A 20,484-nucleotide genomic window follows, 5' to 3' on the forward strand; every position below is an offset into this window, starting at 1 on the left:
TCCTCCTCATTCATTACAATGTGCTATCAGCACATTGTAATGAAGGGGTTAAAACGAAATAGTCTCGGGTCTTCGGAATTTTATTTTATATAATAAGAATAACATATTGTTTTTATTGTACAGTGAACAGCCTACAAAGAAAAAACTAAAAACCAGAAACCAGAATGAATGATTTTGTCATTCTCACCAAGAAAGAGTTAGGCTATATTCACACTGCCGTTGCCCGCCCGTACCGTACCGTAGCGGGCAACGGCAGTGTACGGGGAGAGGAGGAGGAGGTGAGCGCAGCTCACCCCCGCCCCTCTCCATAGCAACCTATGGCGCACGGCGCCGTATTACGGGAAAAGATAGGACATGTCCTATCTTTTTCCCGGGTACGGAACGGTACGGTGCCGCACGTGTGCTGCACCGTACCGCTCCCGTAGGGTGCCGTGCGCCCATAGGAGTGCATGGGGGACGTATATCGGCCGTATATACGTCACCGTATATACGTCCTCCATACGTTCGTGTGAATGTAGCCTTAGGCCCCTTCCACACTTGCGTTGCAGATCACGTCAGAGTCTGATCAGGGTGTGATCAGGGTTTGGTCAGTGAAAAACGCACATTTTGCATCAGAGTGCAATCAGTTTTCAGTCAGAGTTTGTTCAGTGTCTCAGTTTTTCACGCGGGTTTTTGATGCAATTGCAATGCAATTTCAATGCGTTTTTCACGCGCAGAAAATGCGCGTGAAATGGACTCAGGACTGAGCTCTATCTTTTCTATGGCAATTGATGTATGAAAAACGCATTGCACTTGCATCGCACTTGCAAGTGTCTCAGAGTGCAATGCGTTTGATGCATCTCCATAGACTTGTATGGTGCGTTTTTCACACGCGTGACTTGCAAAAGTAGAGCATGTTGAGATTTAAACGCGCGTTAAAAAAAACGCGCGTGTGTGCGTGAAAAAAAATGCAAGTCTGAAAAGACCCATTGGGGGACATTTACTATGGCGTTTCCGCCAGTTTTGTGGCGCTCTCACCACATGTTCTGCTCTCCGACCTATTTATTAGCTGTCGGGGACAGAAAAAATGCCTTTTTCCGTCTGCTCCGACTCTTCTCCGAAAAGGGGCGTGGCTTTGGCGGAGTGGAAACTCAGACACAATTACTATGTGTCGCAGCCCTTTTTGGGCGGTGTAAACTGACGGAAAGTAGACCAAAAGAAAACTGGTCTAGCAGGGACTGATGGACACATTTCTGGTGCTCGGGACAGATTTTGTCCCAGGGACAGAAAATAGTCTCGGCGCCAGAAATGTCTCTGCACAGCTCCACAATATTAAATGTGTGTCTTCTTACCGAGAGGAGGTCGGTAACAAAGCCAATGCAGACACCGACACTGTAAGTAAATGTCCCCCATTGGTTACAATGGGTCAGAGTGCAATGCAAGTTCTGCGCGTCAAAAGCACGCGCAGAAAACGCGCGTGAAAAACGCAAGTGTGAAAGGGGCCTTAATACAATCTCATCAATTAGCTATTGATCCCCCCCTAAATGATTCAACTCAAAAGTGGATCTTATCCCAGAAATAATAAGCCCCCATATGTCCACGTTACAATAAAATGGATTATATGGCCTGTAAAATGTGATAATGCAACTCTGCTCTGAATGGGGCCTCCTTCCCTTCCATGCCCGGCCGTGTGCCTGTACAGAAGTTTGCCACAACATATGGGGTATCAGTGTACTCGGGAGAAATTGAGTATTAAATTTTGTGGAGCTTTTTGCCATTTAATCGAATTTTTAATTTTCGGGCCAGAGTTAATGTATTGTCAAAAAAGTTACAAATTGCATTGATTTCTCATACATTGAGGGCGCGGTCCCACGTTGCGTTTGCAAACGCAGACGCAGACCAAACCGCGCCCACCGGGCGGTCCGCGGTCCAATCGCATCGGTGTTTCTCTATGTTTCTATTGAAAACGCCGATGCGATTGGACCGCGGACCGCCCGGTGGGCGCGGTTTGGTCTGCGTCTGCGTTTGCAAACGCAACGTGGGACCGCGCCCTGAGGGGTGCAGTCTCTATAATGGGGTAAATTATTTGGTTTTACTATAATTAGGCCTCTCAAAGTCACCTGAAAGCAGACATTTGGGAAAAGTTATTAATAACGTTATTTGGGTGATATGACCATCTACTTAAAAAGAAACAATTTTTGGAACGTTGAAAATGTAGAATTTTTCTGAATTTTTTACAGATTTCTATTTTTTCCATAATTAAACGCAAAAGATATCATCCAAATATTTCCACTAATTTGAAGTACAATGTGTGACGAGAAAACAATCTCAAAATTACCTGAGTATGTTAAAGCATTTGAAGGTTATAATCACTTGTAGCGACACAGGGCAGATTTTAAAAATTCGGCTTGGTCCGGAAGCCCTAAAGTGGCTTGGTCCTTAAAGGAAACCTACCACTTAAAAGTGGTACTTTTATACACATATACATGGCACCAGCTCAGGGTGCGTTTTTTAACGCATGCGTTTTTAATAATCTGAAAACGCACTTAGTAAAAACGGCCCAAAAACGCCATGTGTGTCTTCACACAAAGGCTGGTGCCACACGTAGCGCTTTGTCTGCGCTTGTAAACACAGACAAAGTCGCGTCCAACGGGCCGGGCCTCGGCCCGATCTCGTTGGCGTTTCTATGGAAACGCCTGCGATCGGGAACGAGCTGCAGGTGTTTCCATAGAAACGCCGACGCGATTGGGCCGTGTGGCACCAGCCAAATAGTAGCTCCCAAAAGTAAATCTGGGTCTAGCATGCTCTGGTCCGCTGCTCGATTCTGCAACAAAAAAGTCTCAAACTGCGAAAAACTTGCACAAAAAAAATAAAGAAAACAATTGAAGGGTCCCCCACTGAGCGTCATGCAGCAGTGCTTAGTGACAGATATATCCATTGCTGAGTGTGAAGAAGTTAAAGTGAAACTCATGTTCAGTTGGGATCGGATCAGGTGACTTGCATTATGCTGTAACTAATTTATTTACCTGCTTCTGAATGTTGAAGGACAAAGTAGAAAAAACTTTTCCAAAATTTTGTAGCAGAAAAAAATGCGAAAATGTTACAAATATCAGTGGGGGTATAGCTCAGTGGTAGAGCATTCGACTGCAGATCGAGAGGTCCCTGGTTCAAATCCGGGTGCCCCCTTGAAAGTGACATTTTACTTTTGGTACTTCATGTTTCTTAAACTATGGAAGATAATACCATTAGTCACTCACAGATAAATCATGATTCAAGGTGCTCTTACCTCCGCGTGGAAATGTAGTTTCATATGAACACTTAGTAGTAAATGTAGTAATGTTATAATGGAGCGTTCTGACCTGACTGTATAATGGGGTTACCCATTCACATATGAACACTATGTATGAGCCCAGGAAGTATTCATAAAAATTTACCAATGTCCCAACATTTTTTTTTAGGTAAAATAGTAACAATGATCATACGGGGAATATATTTATCATGATACTCAATGTGATGTACAACATGGAAAACAGCTAGTCCAATACATTACAATCTGCTGGTAATATCATGAAAGAATAGCTGTGAGTGGCATTGGTTATTGGAGACTGTGCGATTCACACTGCGTAGTAGAGGCTCATATCAAAGAATTGCTGCAGATCACTCAGGTAAGCGTGTCATCAAGAAAATGTCTTCAGGTTGTTTTATAGAAAAAAAAACACAAACAATTCATTGTATCAGAGGGGGTATAGCTCAGTGGTAGAGCATTCGACTGTAGATTGAGAGGTCCCTGGTTCAAATCCGGGTGCCCCCTTCTAATTTATGTTTTACCTTTGGTACTCCATGATTCTCAAAATATGGAATATAACAATACTATTAATCACCCACAGATAAATCATTATCAAGATTAACCACTTCACGCATTAGGACGTGCATGTATGTTGGAAAATATGGTCTATTGCCGCAGCTATTACCGGCGGGTGGTATCCCACCTGCTTCTGTGGCAGCCCTGGGGTCCTATGAAGGTCCCCAGGGTGCCAACAGTAGCTTTCAGCACGATCTAACACAGTGCCTGTCAGCCTATGCATTGTGCATAGGCTGACTATGTAATATGCTGTAATACATAAGTCACTTGTTCATTTCCCACCCTGGGACAAAGTAATACAATAATTAAAAAAAAGTGTAAATAATAAAATAAATGAATAAAAATCCCCTAATGCCCCATCACATATAAAAATCAAATTTTACATTAAAAAAAGTGAAAATCACCACAAAACACTACACACGGAGTATCACCACGTAGAATAACCCGTAGAATAAAATAAAATTGTTTCTGAACCCGTTTGGTGAACACAGTAACAATTTTCATTAAAAAAACAGAAAAATTACAATATTTTCACATCCAACCTCCTAAAAAAAATGTAATGTTATAAAATGTGATCAAAAAGTAACATTTACCCCACATGATACCAATAAAAAGTACAGCTTGTCCCACAAAAAATAAGCCCTTATACAGCTCCGTATATAAAAATAAAAGTTTTATGCCTTTTAGAACATGGCGATGCATAAATAAGCAAATTTATCAACAAATGAGTTCTATATTGTTTAAAATAAGGTAACCATAAAAAAGCTATATAAATGGGGGATCTCTGTAATCGTGGTGAACTTTATAATAAAAATAACATATTATTTTTATCATACAGTAAACAGCCTACACATAAAAAACTATAAAATAATCATTTTATGGCCTGTAAAATGTGATAATGCAACTCTGCTCTGAATGGGGGCTCCTTCCCTTCATCTAAATGGCCGAGTTCCCGTACAGCAGTTTACCACAACATATGGGGTATCAGTGTACTCGGGAGAAATTGGGTATTAAACTTTGTGGAGCTTTTTGTCATTATCCATTTAATGTGTAACGCGAAAACAATCTCCAAATTACCTGGGTACGTTAAAGCATTTGAAGGTTATAATCAGATATAGTGACATGGGGCAGATTAAAAAAATTCTGCTTGGTCCGGATGCCCTAAAGTGGCTTGGTCCTTAAGGGATTAAAGGTGCTCTAAGGCCGGCGCCACACAGGGCGCTTTGTCTGCGCTTGCAAACGCAAACGCAGACAAAGTCGCGCCCACCGGGGCGGGCCTCGGCCCGATCGCATCGGCGTTTCTATGGAAACGCCTGCGATCGGGAACGAGCCGCCGGTTTAAAACACCGGCGGCTCGTTCCCGATCGCAGGCGTTTCCATAGAAACGCCGATGCGATCGGGCCGAGGCCCGCCCCGGTGGGCGCGACTTTGTCTGCGTTTGCGTTTGCAAGCGCAGACAAAGCGCCCTGTGTGGCGCCGGCTTAAGGCCACGGTCACACATACCGCTAGACGTCCGTTCATAACGTGACGCTAGTGCACAGGTCCTTGGCCCGAACGCACATGCGTTTCCAGAGAAACGCATGCAATCAGCTTAACAATCGCATGCGTTTCCCTGGAAACGCATGTGCCTTCGGGCCGAGGTCCTCCCCCTCTGCGCTAGCGTCGCGTTATGACGGATGCCTAGCGGTACTTGTGACCGCGGCCTAAGGGTGAAGACACACATGGCGTTTTTAGGCCGTTTTTGGGCCGTTTTTAGTTAGTGCGTTTTTACATCGCTAAAAACGCATGCGTTTTTGACCAGTTTGAATTAAGATAATTGGTCAAACCTGTCAAAAACGCATGCGTTAACGCATGCGTTTTTTAACACAGCGTCCGACTGTTATAAACCCTCCAAAAATTATCATTTTTACCTATTCAATTCCACCAAAAAAATGGTAACACAGGAAAAAGCATCTCTTCCCGCAAAAAAAATGCCATCACATGGACACAAAAAAGCTAAAATTTTATAGCCTACAAAAGGGTCCAACGAGGAAACTAAAATCCTGGCAGCTGTAGGGTGCTCCTTCCCTTCTGTGCCTCACTGTGCCCCCATAAAACAAGTAACGGCCACATGAGGGGGGGGGGTCTCTGTACTCGAGAGAAATTGTAGAACAAATTGTATGGTGGGTTTTCTCTTTTTATCTTTTGGAAATGTGATAATTTTAGGGCTAAATGAACGTATAACCGACACAATTTGACCATTATAAATTTCACCGCCATTTTGATTCAATTACTATGAAGATCTCAAGGGGTTAACAATCTTCGTAAAAAGCTGTTTCTGATAGTTTGAGGGGTGCAGATTAGAAAATGGGTTGTGTATATAGGGGGTTTTGATGCTAAATATGTAACATTTAATTCAAAACTGTATTCATCCCCAAAATAGTCAATTCTGAAAATCCGGAAAATCGCTATTCGATTTGTAAGCTGCGTGACATCAAAATAAATTATCCAGACATATCAAAAATGATGAAAATGTAAAGTAGACAAATGGGAAATGTTATTCAGCAACTTATTTAGGTGTTAAATCTATCTGCCTGAAAACGCGGTGATTTAGAATTTCGAAAATAGCAAATTTTTCAAGAAATTCATCATTTTTTCTTTTGTGACTAGATGCTAAACTTATCAGCCAAAATTTACCACTAAAATGAAGTACAACATGTGGGGAAAAAACTATCTCAGAATCGTTTAGATAAGTAACAGTGTTCAAAAGTAATAACCATATAAAGTGACGCAGGTCAGAATCCAAAAAATCGAGTCAGGGGGCTGCGTTTGAAAACGCAAACACAGACAAAGCTGCGTTAACACATGTGTTAACAATGCATTAACACTTGCGTTTTGTAAACGCGAGCGTTAACAGCTGTTTAAATAGGCAAATCTCCCTTCAGCTGTAGCAATGCGTTTTTAAACGCATGCAGTAAACGTGACGTGTGACCGCACCCTCAAAGATAAATTCGGCCACTGCATTACATCCTGGAGGCAGCTAACTCTGGTACGCTGCTCGATTCTGCACCAAAAAAAGTCTCAAACTGCGAAAAACTTGCACAAAAAAGATAAAGAAAGCAATAGGAGTGATACGTGTCCCCCACTGAGCGTCATGCAGCAGTGCTTAGTGACGGATATATCCATTGCTGAGTGTGAAGAAGTTAAAGTGAAATTCATGTTCAGTTGGGATCGGATCAGGTGACTTGCATTATGCTGTAACTAATTTATTTACCTGGTTCTGAATGTTGAAGGACATAAAGTAGAAAAAAACTTTTCCAAAATTTTGTAGCAGAAAAAAAATTCTGACAATGCCACAAATATCAGTGGGGGTATAGCTCAGTGGTAGAGCATTCGACTGCAGATCGAGAGGTCCCTGGTTCAAATCCGGGTGCCCCCTTGAAAGTGACATTTTACATTTGGTACCTCATGTTTCTTAAACTATGGAAGATAATACCATTAGTCACTCACAGATAAATCATGATTCCAGGTGCTCTTACCTCCGTGTGGAAATGTAGTTTCATATGAACACTTAGTAGTAAATGTAGTAATGTTATAATGGAGCGTTCTGACCTGATTGTATAATGGAGTTACCCATTCACATATGATCACTATGTATGAGCCCAGGAAGTATTCATAAAAATTTACCAATGTCCCAACATTTTTTTTCTTAGGTAAAATAGTAACAATGATCATATGGGAAATATATTTATCATGCTACTCAATGTGATGTACAACATGGAAAACAGCTAGTCCAATACATTACAATCTGCTGGTAATATCATGAAAGAATAGCTGTGAGTGGCATTGGTTATTGGGGACTGTGCGATTCACACTGCGTAGTAGGGGCTCATATCAAAGAATTGCTGCAGATCACTCAGGTAAGCGTGCCATCAAGAAAATGTCTTCAGGTTGTTTTATAGAAAAAAACAACACAAAATAGTCATTGTACCGGAGGGGGTATAGCTCAGTGGTAGAGCATTCGACTGTAGATTGAGAGGTCCCTGGTTCAAATCCGGGTGCCCCCTTCTATTTATGTTTTACCTTTGGTACTCCATGATTCTCAAAATATGGAATATAACAATACTATTAGTCCTCCACAGATAAACCATGAAAGATTAAAAGTGCTCTAACCTCTGCATGGAAAAGTCACTTCAAATGAGCCCACACCAGCTTAACAATGGATATATCTTTATCAATGGGGCCCATGTATCATAGTTTTTAAGCTGCCACTTTCTCAAGTTTCCTGAAGTCGTCCTACTTAATGATTGCAATGTACCGTATATTCCGGCGTATAAGACGACCCCCCTACTTTCTTGTTTAAAATATAGAGTTTAAGATATATTCGCCGTATAAGACTACCCCTTTTCCAACGCATATAAAACACCGGTAAAAAAAAAAAAAAACAGATTTGAATTTAACATGGTCCTTTTTTAAATTTAAATTCTTATGACATGCAGGTATATAGCAGGAAAACTGTCGCTCATAAACATAAGGCATACAACAACAACATTACCATCGTCCATTTTACTGTAAATGTTACCATACTGTACCTTAAATTTTTATTTTATTAAATATTCCATGCCATGTACTCAGAAGAGGGAAAAAAAATTCCAAATTCAATGAAAATGGTGAAAAAACGCATTTGCGCCATTTTCTTGTGGGCTTGGATATTACGTCTTTCACTGAGCACCCCAAATGACATGTCTACTTTATTCTTTGGGTCGGTACGATTAAGGGGATACCAAATTGTATAGGTTTTATAATGTTTTCATACATTTACAAAAATGAAAACCTCCTGTACAAAAATTATATTTTTGATTTTGCCAACTTCTGGCGCTAATAACTTTTTTATACTTTGGTGTACGGAGCTGTGGGTGGTGTCATTTTTTTGCGAAATTTGATAATATTTTCAATGATATCATTTTTAGGACTGTACGACCTTTTGATCACTTTTTATAGATTTTTTTATATTTTTCAAAATGGCAAAAAGTGCCATTTTCGACTTTGGGCGCTATTTTCCGTTACGTGGTTAAACGCATTGAAAAACCGTTATTATATTTTGATAGATCGGGCATTTTCGGACGCGTCGATACCTGATGTGTTTATGATTTTTACTGTTTATTTATATTTATGTCAGTTCCAGGGAAAGGGGGTGATTTGAAATTTTAGGTTTTTTTATTATAATTTTTTTTTTTTAACTTTTTTTTATTTTTATTTATAATATTTTTCAGACTCCCTAGGGTACTTTAACCCTAGGTTGTCTGATCGATCCTACCATATACTGCCATACTACAGTATGGCATTATATGGGGATTTTCCTCCTCATTCATTACAATGTGCTATTAGCACATTGTAATGAAGGGGTTAAAACGAAATAGTCTCGGGTCTTCGGAATTTTATTTTATATAATAAGAATAACATATTGTTTTTATTGTACAGTGAACAGCCTACAAAGAAAAAACTAAAAACCATAAACCAGAATGAATGATTTTGTCATTCTCACCAAGAAAGAGTTAGGCTATATTCACACTGCCGTTGCCCGCCCGTACCGTACCGTAGCGGGCAACGGCAGTGTACGGGGAGAGGAGGAAGAGGTGAGCGCAGCTCACCCCCGCCCCTCTCCATAGCAACCTATGGCGCACGGCGCCGTATTACGGGAAAAGATAGGACATGTCCTATCTTTTTCCCGGGTACGGAACGGTACGGTGCCGCACGTGTGCTGCACCGTACCGCTCCCGTAGGGTGCCGTGCGCCCATAGGAGTGTATGGGGGACGTATATCGGCCGTATATACGTCAGCCGTATATACGTCCTCCATACGTTCGTGTGAATGTAGCCTTAGGCCCCTTCCACACTTGCGTTGCAGATCACGTCAGAGTCTGATCAGGGTGCGATCAGGGTTTGGTCAGTGAAAAACGCACATTTTGCATCAGAGTGCAATCAGTTTTCAGTCAGAGTTTGTTCAGTGTCTCAGTTTTTCACGCGGGTTTTTGATGCAATTGCAATGCAATTTCAATGCGTTTTTCACGCGAAGAAAATGCGCGTGAAATGGACTCAGGACTGAGCTCTATCTTTTCTATGGCAATTGATGTATGAAAAACGCATTGCACTTGCATCGCACTTGCAAGTGTCTCAGAGTGCAATGCGTTTTTGATGCATCTCCATAGACTTGTATGGTGCGTTTTTCACACGCGTGACTTACAAAAGTAGAGCATGTTGAGATTTAAACGCGCGTTAAAAAAAACGCGCGTGTGTGCGTGAAAAAAAATGCAAGTCTGAAAAGACCCATTGGTTACAATGGGTCAGAGTGCAATGCAAGTTCTGCGCGTCAAAAGCACGCGCAGAAAACGCGCGTGAAAAACGCAAGTGTGAAAGGGGCCTTAATACAATCTCATCAATTAGCTATTGATCCCCCCCTAAATGATTCAACTCAAAAGTGGATCTTATCCCAGAAATAATAAGCCCCCATATGTCCACGTTACAATAAAATGGATTTTATGGCCTGTAAAATGTGATAATGCAACTCTGCTCTGAATGGGGCCTCCTTCCCTTCCATGCCCGGCCGTGTGCCTGTACAGAAGTTTGCCACAACATATGGGGTATCAGTGTACTCGGGAGAAATTGAGTATTAAATTTTGTGGAGCTTTTTGCCATTTAATCGAATTTTTAATTTTCGGGCCAGAGTTAATGTATTGTCAAAAAAGTTACAAATTGCATTGATTTCTCATACATTGAGGGGTGCAGTCTCTATAATGGGGTAAATTATTTGGTTTTACTATAATTAGGCCTCTCAAAGTCACCTGAAAGCAGACATTTGGGAAAAGTTATTAATAACGTTATTTGGGTGATATGACCATCTACTTAAAAAGAAACAATTTTTGGAACGTTGAAAATGTAGAATTTTTCAGAATTTTTTACAGATTTCTATTTTTTCCATAATTAAACGCAAAAGATATCATCCAAATATTTCCACTAATTTGAAGTACAATGTGTGACGAGAAAACAATCTCAAAATTACCTGAGTATGTTAAAGCATTTGAAGGTTATAATCACTTATAGCGACACAGGGCAGATTTTAAAAATTCGGCTTGGTCCGGAAGCCCTAAAGTGGCTTGGTCCTTAAAGGAAACCTACCACTTAAAAGTGGTACTTTTATACACATATACATGGCACCAGCTCAGGGTGCGTTTTTTAACGCATGCGTTTTTAATGATCTGAAAACACACTTAGTAAAAACGGCCCAAAAACGCCATGTGTGTCTTCACACAAAGGCTGGTGCCACACGTAGCACTTTGTCTGCGCTTGTAAACACAGACAAAGTCGCGTCCAACGGGCCGGGCCTCGGCCCGATCTCGTTGGCGTTTCTATGGAAACGCCTGCGATCGGGAACGAGCTGCAGGTGTTTCCATAGAAACGCCAACGCGATTGGGCCGAGGCCCGCGACTTTGTCTGCGTTTGTGCTTGCAAGCGCAGACAAAGCGTACGTGTGGCACCAGCCAAATAGTAGCTCCCAAAAGTAAATCTGGGTCTAGCATGCTCTGGTCCGCTGCTCGATTCTGCAACAAAAAAGTCTCAAACTGCGAAAAACTTGCACAAAAAAAATAAAGAAAACAATTGAAGGGTCCCCCACTGAGCATCATGCAGCAGCGCTTAGTGACAGATATATCCATTGCTGAGTGTGAAGAAGTTAAAGTGAAACTCATGTTCAGTTGGGATCGGATCAGGTGACTTGCATTATGCTGTAACTAATTTATTTACCTGCTTCTGAATGTTGAAGGACAAAGTAGAAAAAACTTTTCCAAAATTTTGTAGCAGAAAAAAAATGCGAAAATGTTACAAATATCAGTGGGGGTATAGCTCAGTGGTAGAGCATTCGACTGCAGATCGAGAGGTCCCTGGTTCAAATCCGGGTGCCCCCTTGAAAGTGACATTTTACTTTTGGTACTTCATGTTTCTTAAACTATGGAAGATAATACCATTAGTCACTCACAGATAAATCATGATTCAAGGTGCTCTTACCTCCGTGTGGAAATGTAGTTTCATATGAACACTTAGTAGTAAATGTAGTAATGTTATAAAGGAGCGTTCTGACCTGATTGTATAATGGAGTTACCCATTCACATATGATCACTATGTATGAGCCCAGGAAGTATTCATAAAAATTTACCAATGTCCCAACATTTTTTTTCTTAGGTAAAATAGTAACAATGATCATATGGGGAATATATTTATCATGATACTCAATGTGATGTACAACATGGAGAACAGCTAGTACAATACATTACAATCTGCTGGTAATATCATGAAAGAATAGCTGTGAGTGGCATTGGTTATTGGAGACTGTGCGATTCACACTGCGTAGTAGGGGCTCATATCAAAGAATTACTGCAGATCACTCAGGTAAGTGTGTCATCAAGAAAAATGTCTTCAGGTTGTTTTATAGAAAAAAAACACAAAACAATTCACTGTACCGTAGGGGGTATAGCTCAGTGGTGGAGCATTCGACTGTAGATTGAGAGGTCCCTGGTTCAAATCCGGTTGCCCCCTTCTATTTATGTTTTACCTTTGGTACTCCATGATTCTTAAAATATGGAATATAACAATGCTATTAATCACCCACAGATAAACCATGAAAGATTAAAAGTGCTCTAACCTCTGCATGGAAAAGTCACTTCAAATGAGCCCACACCAGCTTAACAATGGATATATCTGTCAATGGGGCCCATGTATCATAGTTTTTAAGCTGCCACTTTCTCAAGTTTCCTGAAGTTGTCCTACTTAATGATTGCAATGTACCGTATATTCCGGCGTATAAGACGCCCCCCCTACTTTCCTGTTTAAAATATAGAGTTTAAGATATATTCGCCGTATAAGACTACCCCTTTTCCAATGCATACAAAACACCGGTAAAAAAAAAACAAAAAACAGATTTGAATTTAACATGGTCCTTTTTTAAATTTAAATTCTTATGACATGCAGGTATATAGCAGGAAAACTGTCGCTCATAAACATAAGGCATACAACAACAACATTACCATCGTCCATTTTACTGTAAATGTTACCATACTGTACCTTAAATTTTTATTTTATTAAATATTCCATGCCATGTACTCAGAAGCGGGAAAAAAAATTCCAAATTCAATGAAAATGGTGAAAAACCGCATTTGCGCCATTTTCTTGTGGGCTTGGATATTACGTCTTTCACTGAGCACCCCAAATGACATGTCTACTTTATTCTTTGGGTCGGTACGATTAAGGGGATACCAAATTGTATAGGTTTTATAATGTTTTCATACATTTACAAAAATGAAAACCTGTGACCAGAATAACAGTATTTCCCCTACTCGAGAACGATCATTTAATTAAAAAAACACAATGAAGAACAGTGAAGAATAGAAGAAAAACAGTGAACACAGTGAACACAGGATCATTTAAGAGAAAAACACAGTGCAGAATAGATTACAGATGTTCGGCACATCTGCTTACTTGTCGGGAGATACGCGCGGAACGGTGCGCCCAAAATAGCATGTGAAGAACAATATATATGTGTGAAGAACACATTGCAGATGTATTTAAACATCTGCAATGTGTTCTTCACACACATATATATTGTTCTTCACATGCTATTTTGGGCGCACCGTTCCGCGCGTATCTCCCGACAAGTAAGCAGATGTGCCGAACATCTGTAATCTATTCTGCACTGTGTTCTGCACTGTGTTTTTCTCTTAAATGATCCTGTGTTCACTGTGTTCACTGTTTTTATTCTATTCTTTACTGTTCTTCACATCTGCTAACTTGTCGGGAGATAATATACACGGGGAACAGTGAAGAATAGATCGCAGATGTTTGCAACTTATCAGAAGACATTATTTTTTAATTAAATAACACATTTTAATCCCAAACCATGGACTCAGGACTGAGCTCTATCTTTTCTATGGCAATTGATGTATGAAAAACGCATTGCTCTTGCATCGCACTTGCAAGTGTCTCAGAGTGCAATACGTTTTTGATGCATCTCCATAGTCTTGTATGGTGCGTTTTTCACGCGCGTGACTTGCAAAAGTAGAGCATGTTGAGATTTAAACGCGTGTTAAAAAAAACGCGCGTGTGCGCGTGAAAAACGCAAGTGTGAAAGGGGCCTTAATACAATCTCATCAATTAGCTATTGATCCCCCCCTAAATGATTCAACTCAAAAGTGGATCTTATCCCAGAAATAATAAGCCCCCATATGTCCACGTTACAATAAAATGAATTTTATGGCCTGTAAAATGTGATAATGCAACTCTGCTCTGAATGGGGCCTCCTTCCCTTCCATGCGCGGGCGTGTGCCTGTACAGAAGTTTGCCACAACATATGGGGTATCAGTGTACTCGGGAGAAATTGAGTATTAAATTTTGTGGAGCTTTTTGCCATTTAATCGAATTTTTAATTTAACTCGGCGCACCGCACTTGGGCTCGGCGCACCATGCGCGCGCCCGTGCGTGCGCCGGATTCTGAAGTGCAGGAGAGCCGGTGCTCTCCGGCACACGCGCGCCTGCGCAACTTAGCACGGGGAAACAGGCCGTGCTAAGTTGCGCAGGCGCGCGTGGTGTGCAAATTTTTTTGTCCCAAAGGGTGAAGACACACATGGCGTTTTTAGGCCATTTTTGGGGCGTTTTTAGTGCGTTTTCAGATCGTTAAAAACGCATGCGTTAAAAAACGCATGCGTTTTTGACCAGTTTGAATTAAGATAATTGCTCAAACCTGTCAAAAACGCATGCGTTTTTAACGATCTGAAAACGCACTAACTAAAAACGGCCCAAAAACGGCCTTAGGGTGAAGACACACATGGCGTTTTTGGGCCGTTTTTGGGCCGTTTTTACTAAGTGCGTTTTCAGATCGTTAAAAACGCATGCGTTAAAAAATGCATGCGTTTTTCATTGCGCAATTTCTGAAAAATGGACAAAAACGCATGAGTTTTCAAAAAACGCATGCATTTTTAAAAAACGGATGTGTTTTTTAACACATGCGTTTTTAACGATCTGAAAACGCACTTAGTAAAAACAGCCCAAAAACGCCATGTGTGTCTTCACCCTAAAAACGCCATGTGTGTCTTCACCCAAAGGCTGGTGCCACACGTAGCACTTTGTCTGCGCTTGTAAACACAGACAAAGTCGCGTCCAATGGGACGGGCCTCGGCCCGATCTCGTCGGCGTTTCTATGGAAACGCCTGCGATCGCAGACAAAGCGCAGACAAAGCGCTACGTGTGGCACTAGCCAAATAGTAGCTCCCAAAAGTAAATCTGTGTCTAGCATGCTCTGTTTTGGGACTGAGGTTTTGGTTGAGTTTTCATTGCGTTTTAAAACGCATATACAACAGCTGAGGAGAGGTGATTTGCCTAACTAAATTACTATTAGATTTGTAAACACTATGTTAACGCATGCGTTAACATCGCATTTACAATGTGTTTTGTAAACGCAAGCGTTAACAGTAATGTAATTAGGCAAATCACCTCATCTCAGGTGTTGTAATGCATTTTAAAACGCAATGAAAATGCAACCAAAGCGCAACGTGTGAATGCGCCCTTGGGGTGATGCCTCACATAGCGTTTTGAACCCGTTTTTTGTCCGTTTTTAAGCAGTCCGTCCGAAAACACATCCGTTTTTGATCAGTTTTTATTAAGTTAATTGGTAAAACGCATGTGTTTTCAAAAAACGGATGCATTTAAAAAAAATGCATGCGGTTTTTAATGGATTGCTTAAAAACGGACCAAAAACGGGTTCAAAATGCCATGTGTGTCTTCACCCTTAGGCCCCTTCCACACTAGCGAGTGTGATGCGATGAACTCGCATCACACTCGCAACGCAAGCTGCCGGGAACGCACGGCCCGAACGCTGCACCGCGGGAGTGAACTGACATGCTGAGTTCACTCCCGCGGTGCAGCGTTCGGGCCGTGCGTTCCCGGCAGCTTGCGTTGCGAGTGTGATGCGAGTTCATCGCATCACACTCGCTAGTGTGGAAGGGGCCTTAGTAGGTGCAGGAATGGGACATTTTCAAAGCCCAAAAGTCTCACAAGTTGAACAAAGATCTCAGTTTCAAAGATAAATTCGGACACTGCATTACATCCTGGAGGCAGCTAACTCTGGTCCGCTGCTCGATTCTGCAACAAAAAAGTCTCAAACTGCGAAAAACTTGCACAAAAAAAATAAAGAAAACAATTGAAGGGTCCCCCACTGAGCGTCATGCAGCAGGGCTTAGTGACGGATATATCCATTGCTGAGGCCGGCGCCACACGTGGCGCTTTTGTCTGCGCTTGCAAACGCAAACGCAGACAAAGTCGCGCCCACCGGGGTGGGCCTCGGCCCGATCGCATCGGCGTTTCTATGGATCGGGAACGAGTCGCCGGTGTTTCGCCGATGGTTCAAATCCGGGTGCCCCCTTCTAATTTATGTTTTACCTTTGGTACTCCGTGATTCTCAAAATATGGAATATAACAATACTATTAATCACCCACAGATAGACCATGAAAGATTAAAAGTGCTCTAACCTCTGCATGGAAAAGTCACTTCAAATGAGCCCACACCAGCTTAACAATGGATATATCTGTCAATGGGGCACATGTATCATAGTTTTTCGCCTGCCATTTTTGCAAGTTTCTTGAACATAATCATTGCAATTTTTTTTCCTTGTTTTACAAATGTTTGTACCAAAAAAAACTGTTACTGTTGACTTTTGGGGGATATAGCTCAGTGCAAATCATAGAGGTTACCAGTTCATTTTGGGTGCCCACCCTTCTAATTGATGTTTTATCTGTTTAGCATGATTCTCAAAACATGAAACACAAGAATACTATAAGTCACCCACAGATATATCATGATAGATTTAAGGTGCTCTAACCTCTGTATGGAAAGTAATTTCAAATGAACACTTAGTAGGAAATCTAGTAATGTGGAGGATGTATCATGGAAGAATATCTATAGAATATCTATAGGTGGCATAATAAGCAGGGCTGTGGAATTGAATGGATCGACTTTGAATCCAAAAATATATAATAAATTATAACAATTAGTTAACTGCAGCATGTGCTCAATATTGACCAATGGTATTCATGATCGTGACTTACGGTATTATGTTCCATATTTTGAGAATCATAGGTAAAATGTTATAGATAAAGGGGGCAACCGGATTTGAACCAAGGACCTCTCGAACTGCCACTAAGCTATACCCCTAGGAGTTTTATAATAGGTATCTGTTTTTTTTTTCCTTTGTGTTACAAAATTTGGTAAAACGTTTTTGTTTATTTCTATTTTTTGTCTCTCAAAAGTCAGAACCATCTAAATTAATTAGTTACAACATAATGCAAGTCACTTCTTCACACACAGCAATGGATATATGGTGCATTTACATGCTCAGTTTTTCAGTATTTTGAAGCAAAAAGTATATGAAGATCTTACTTGGTGAGAACACATCATTGAGCGGTGCTATTCCTCCTCCCCTCCACTCCTGGCTTGGACATCTAAAACTGCTTCATAAAACCTGAACATGTGAACACACCCTTATCAGTCGCTGAGCACTGTTGATTGATGCTCATTGACGGATATATACATTCGTGGCTGAGCTGAGGTTGGTTCAGCTCATCATCAGAGCTGGGCCAGCATCAGTATACATGGGGTGTCAGTTGTAACTACCAGCTGACACCCCAGTGTAACACCTGTGGTCAGCTGTACCCTGGCATTTAAATGGATTTCTGTGGGTCTCTACACCATGATTGCCCCCACTCCCCTTTTTGTCTTTGGGGGTTGCCCATTGTTGCAATGGCTACCACAGGCAGTGCCTGTTAGATCTTGTCTGTGACAGAATCTTACAGTCAGACCATGTATGTGAATAAACTGCCTGAGCTAATACCCTGCAATGCATCAGTATTGCAGGGTATTATCATGAACTAGGAATCATGTTCATGTCCCATGGTGGAACTTTTGAAAAAATACATGTTTTAAATAAAAATACATTAATAATAAATAATGGGAAAAAAGTCAAAATCAAAACACAAACCCCACACATGTAATATGTATCACTGGTGCAAAGTACAACATGTCCCACGAAAAAATTAAAAAAGCCACCAACCCGCTCCTCAAGTAGAAAAAAAAAAGTTATGCCACTTGAAGTTTTTCCCACATTAGACTTGCTAAAATCAGTTATAGAATTTATGCCTTTTTTTAAACAATAGGGCATACCTACTACTATATCTTGTAGGAAAAGACAGATCACACACTATTGAACATGTTAGAGAAAAAAACCCAATCCTTTATCAGTGGGGGTATAGCTCAGTGGTAGAGCATTCGACTGCAGATCGAGAGGTCCCTGGTTCAAATCCGGGTGCCCCCTTGAAAGTGACCTTTTACCTTTTCTACTCCATGATTCTCCAAATATGGAACATATCAATACCATTAACGGCAACTACCATCAGGCTGAAGAACTGTATGCAAATGATCCCGAGGGGCCTGATAGGTGTTAATGGAGCTCAGGCTCATTTGCATACAGTCTTTCATCCTTGTGGTAGATGTCCTTTAGTCACCCACATGTATATTGTGATAGATTAAAGGCGCTTTAATAGTTTGTAGTTTTAATTTTCTATATTTTAAGAGTCATGGAGTTTCATAAGTAAATGATCAATTATAAGGGTGTATCTGGATTGAAACGGGTGATTTCTCGGCAGGCAAATGCTTTACCGCTGAGATATACCCCCTCTAGAAGGGAAGCTATTTTTAACTGAATTGCTTGTACTAGTACACTACTACACTGTAGTCTACACTCTGTTGAACTGTATATGCAGTGGAAAGTATTCAGATTTCTTTAAAGTTTTGAATATTTGTTTCATTGCATTGGTAAGGTCACAATTTTTTTTCTTTTCCTTATTAATGTGCACTCTACACCCCAACTTGACAAAAAAAAACCTAACTGTAGATATTTTTGCAAATGTATTAAGCAAGAAAAACTGAAATATCACATCATATGTATTTAGACCCTTTGCTGTGACACTCATATTTAACTCACATGCTATCCATTTTCTTCTGATCCTCCTTGAGATGGTTCTACTCCTTCATCTGAGTCCAAGTGTGTTTAATTAAACTGATTGGATTGGATTATAAGAGGCACACACCTGTCTATATAAGACCTCACAGTGCATGTCAGAGCACTTGAGAAACATGAGGTCTAAGGAGGCTGGCCAAGGAGCTCAGAGACACAATTGTGTCAATGCACAGATCTGTTAAAGATGACTAAAAATTTCTACCGCAGTTAAGATTCCTAAGAGCACAGTGGCCTCCATAATCTTTAAGTGGAAGAAGTTTGGACGAGCACAACTCTTTCTGGACTTGGTCGCTCAGCCAAACTAAGCAATCGTGGAAGAAGAGTCTTGGTGACAGAGGGAAAGATTAACCCCAAGATCACGTTGCTTAGCTACAAAGATGCAGCAAGAAAATGGGAGAAAGGTCAACAAAGTCAACTATCACTAAAGCCCTCCACCAGTTGGTGCTTTATGACAGAGTGCACCGACGGAAGTCTCTCCTAAGTGCAACACATATGAAAGCCGCATAGAGCATGCAAGAACACACTTGAAGTACTGGTCTGATGGGACAAATAACTTGGTGTTAACCACTTTTAACACATTTTGGTGTTAAAAGTGGTATGTGTGGACAAAAACAAGCACTGCTCATCATCTGCCAACTCCAACTCCAACAATGACACATGGTGGTGGCAGCATCGTGCTGTGGGTGCAGAGACAGGACGACTGGTGGCAACTGAAGGAAAGATGAATGTGGCCAAGTACAGAAATATCCTGGATGAAAATCTCTTCCAGAGCTCTGGACCTCAGACTGGGCTGGACTGGACTGAGGCATAATTCATAATTATGGGTCCCCAGTTACACGGGACAGTTATGGGGTCTAGATATGCTCCTGGAGCCAGAATCGGAAGGCTAGCTCCAGGGGGAGTCCGCCAATAGCAGAACCCCCCTGCTATTAGCCTAAGTCACACCGAGTTTAGTACGGGGTGAATGGGAACAAGGTACCCAGATTGAAAGCAATGGCATGATTGTGCCATCTTCCAATCAAAAGTAATGGGGTTTTAATGAAACCCCAGACCCAGAAAATACCTCACTGATGGGAGGGAGGGATAGTGACATCAAAGCCAGGGGTGGGGGCCAAAAATCCCCTGGGTTTAGTGAAGCAGCCACATGGCTTTGGTTCAGTTTCAAGGTTCTATTACACTAGAAGACTGGATTGCTGTCTATGCCCAGTCCTCGGGCCAAAGAACTTCTACCTATTTCCATAGCAAGAGGTTTTTGTTTCCTTTTTCCCTAACTGTTTGTAAGTATTGTATGTGTATTGTTTTTAACTTTTTCATTTTATCTGACAATTTTATTCTTTGAGTGTACTGTATTTTTTATGTATATTAAAGTGTTACTTTAAGAAATCTCTGCTTGTAGCCTTTAAGAATCTGAGTCTCAGAAGGGAATTACATTACCAGAGGTATTTTTAGCATAGTCTATTTAGTGCTTTGCTGAATTGAATGCTGTGTGAATTCATCATTTTAATATAGTATAAGTAGTGCGTGCATGTGCTGTAAAACTACTTAAGGTCAG

General features: G+C 41.1%; 6 non-coding genes across 6 annotated transcripts; all 6 read left to right on the forward strand.

Moving 5' to 3' along the window:
• Nucleotides 1-3,093: 3,093 nt before the first annotated feature.
• TRNAC-GCA (transfer RNA cysteine (anticodon GCA)) lies at nucleotides 3,094-3,165 on the forward strand. The gene has a single exon. It is a non-coding gene; the product is annotated as a tRNA-Cys (tRNA).
• Nucleotides 3,166-3,718: 553 nt separating this feature from the next.
• TRNAY-GUA (transfer RNA tyrosine (anticodon GUA)) lies at nucleotides 3,719-3,790 on the forward strand. Its single transcript has one exon. It is a non-coding gene; the product is annotated as a tRNA-Tyr (tRNA).
• A 3,397-nt stretch (nucleotides 3,791-7,187) lies between these two features.
• On the forward strand, nucleotides 7,188-7,259 carry TRNAC-GCA (transfer RNA cysteine (anticodon GCA)). Its single transcript has one exon. It is a non-coding gene; the product is annotated as a tRNA-Cys (tRNA).
• Nucleotides 7,260-7,815: 556 nt separating this feature from the next.
• Nucleotides 7,816-7,887, forward strand: TRNAY-GUA (transfer RNA tyrosine (anticodon GUA)). The gene has a single exon. It is a non-coding gene; the product is annotated as a tRNA-Tyr (tRNA).
• A 3,821-nt stretch (nucleotides 7,888-11,708) lies between these two features.
• TRNAC-GCA (transfer RNA cysteine (anticodon GCA)) lies at nucleotides 11,709-11,780 on the forward strand. Its single transcript has one exon. It is a non-coding gene; the product is annotated as a tRNA-Cys (tRNA).
• A 6,375-nt stretch (nucleotides 11,781-18,155) lies between these two features.
• Nucleotides 18,156-18,227, forward strand: TRNAC-GCA (transfer RNA cysteine (anticodon GCA)). Its single transcript has one exon. It is a non-coding gene; the product is annotated as a tRNA-Cys (tRNA).
• Nucleotides 18,228-20,484: the final 2,257 nt, after the last annotated feature.

Source organism: Engystomops pustulosus, chromosome 6, assembly GCF_040894005.1.
Source record: "Engystomops pustulosus chromosome 6, aEngPut4.maternal, whole genome shotgun sequence".
Classification (NCBI taxonomy): Eukaryota; Metazoa; Chordata; class Amphibia; order Anura; family Leptodactylidae; genus Engystomops; species Engystomops pustulosus.